The sequence below is a fragment of the Lemur catta genome, chromosome 2 (genome assembly GCF_020740605.2).
Source record: "Lemur catta isolate mLemCat1 chromosome 2, mLemCat1.pri, whole genome shotgun sequence".
Lineage (NCBI taxonomy): Eukaryota > Metazoa > Chordata > Mammalia > Primates > Lemuridae > Lemur > Lemur catta.
Genome location: NC_059129.1, coordinates 126,887,824 through 126,889,824, shown reverse-complemented (window position 1 = coordinate 126,889,824; position 2,001 = coordinate 126,887,824). Strand labels below are relative to the sequence as shown.

The 2,001-nt window shown below is 31.6% G+C and overlaps 1 non-coding gene across 1 annotated transcript; it reads right to left on the bottom strand.

Annotated features, from left to right (window-relative positions):
• Window positions 1-1,085: 1,085 nt before the first annotated feature.
• On the bottom strand, window positions 1,086-1,192 carry LOC123633631. The gene has a single exon (XR_006733659.1). It is a non-coding gene; the product is annotated as a U6 spliceosomal RNA (small nuclear RNA).
• Between the last annotated feature and the right edge of the window lie 809 nt (window positions 1,193-2,001).

Genomic DNA, 2,001 nt, shown 5'->3' with positions numbered 1-2,001 from the left:
GTAAAGAAAACAAGATTAAGTGGTATCTAGCAAACAATAAAACCATATCTTCAAATTGATGACATAAATTAGCTATCAATTTAGACTTCCTGTTAAAATAGGGTTCAAACTGAGGTGAAATAGATTTCAACTGAGTAAAAAGTGTAAGCAGCAAACACAAAGAATAAAATATGAAAGGATATTTTTCAGGCAAAATGAAAATGGTAACACTTGAGAGCATGGATATGTATAAAGAAATAAAAATAGAATACAGCAAATATGTGGGTAAATCTAAATCAATATTGACTTATAAAACAAAAATAATAATATCCTAAATGATTTAAAATACATACATTTAAAATTTCAACAATATTACAAAAAAAGAGAGGAGTTAAATGAAGCTAAATTGTATTTATATTAGACATTAATAAGTCAAAGCTGGATCTCAAATACCGCAAAAATTGTAAATTGATGTATAACTAAGAGCTCGTTGAGGGGGAAACAGAATATGTTACAAGTATACCAATATATAGGAATTATGTGTCAGAACAAAAGGGTAGAAGTAGAAGTGACCCTGCTTACCATCAGTCCCAAGGTTCTTCAGAGATACCCTGAATTGAGATGAGGGGAGGGGGCAAAATCTCTGTACCTCTTCATCAACCAGTCATTAGATGCTACCCCAAAGGAGAGGGCAGACACCTGGGCAAAGCAGCTGCTGCTTGCCAAGGGCAACACCTGGTGAATGACTCAGGTGTGAGCCTTTAGCAGTCAAGCATCCTGGCAAGATGAAGGAATAAACACCTGGACCCAGAATAAGTGATCTTGGAAGCATTCCACCGTACTCACTACAATAATTGAGAATAAAATACTGAAAATAATCTATTAATCTACTAAAGGATAAAAAAAGGAAAGGATATAAAAAGAACGGGATGGACAAATAGGAACAAATAGCCAATAGGTAGACTTGAACTGAGATCTATGAATGGTTACATTAAATGGAAATTGACAAAAGTCCAGGATACATATCAAAATAGAAAGAAATAAAAACCTAATTATATGATGTTAATAAGATGCACAGACTGAATATTTATTTATTTATTTATGTATAAAATACGGAACGCTTCACGAATTTGCGTGTCATCCTTGCGCAGGGGCCATGCTAATCTTCTCTGTATCGTTCCAATTTTAGTATATGTGCTGCCAAAGCGAGCACCAGACTGAATATTTAAAAAAAGAGACAGACAAGTTGAAAGTTTGAAAATTAATATATATATTGGAATCACTAACACTAAGAAAGCTGGAATGGCTATACTAATAACAGAAAAAGCAGATATCAAAATAATAATTATTCACACAGATAAAGAAAGTCATTTCATAGTGATATAAGGATCAATTCAGAAAGAACATACAAGAACCCTAAGTGGGTAAGAAACTATTAATAATAACATTCAAAATATAGGAAGCACAGCTTTTTAGAACTAAAAGGAGAAATACAGAAACCTACAAATATAATTGATGATTTTAACATTGCTCTTTAAATAATTAAAAAGTAGATAAAAAATAATAAAGAATATATAGAAAACATTATGCAATACTCATTCTTTAAAAGTAAACAGAAAATTTTTATCAATACTTTTCATATACTGGGATATAAAACAAGTTTGAATAAACTAAAATGATTTACATAATACAGAGTAAACTCTCAGACAAAAATAATGTATTCAATTAGAATACAATATGACTTGTTAAAAATCACAAATTTCAAAATAACACAGGAACTAAGAAGATATCATAAAATAACTTTTAGAATAATCGGTCATCCTAAAGGATCAAAATTTGTGAGAGGAAGCTGAAACAATCCACAAGAAAATGTTTATGGATTTAAAAGTTGTTTTTAAAAGAACAGAAAGGTGGCCAGTCACAATGGCTCATGCTTATAATCCTAGCACTTTGGGAGGCTGAGGTGGGAAAATTGCTTGAAGCCAGGAGTTTGAGACCAGCCTGGGCAATATAACAAGACCC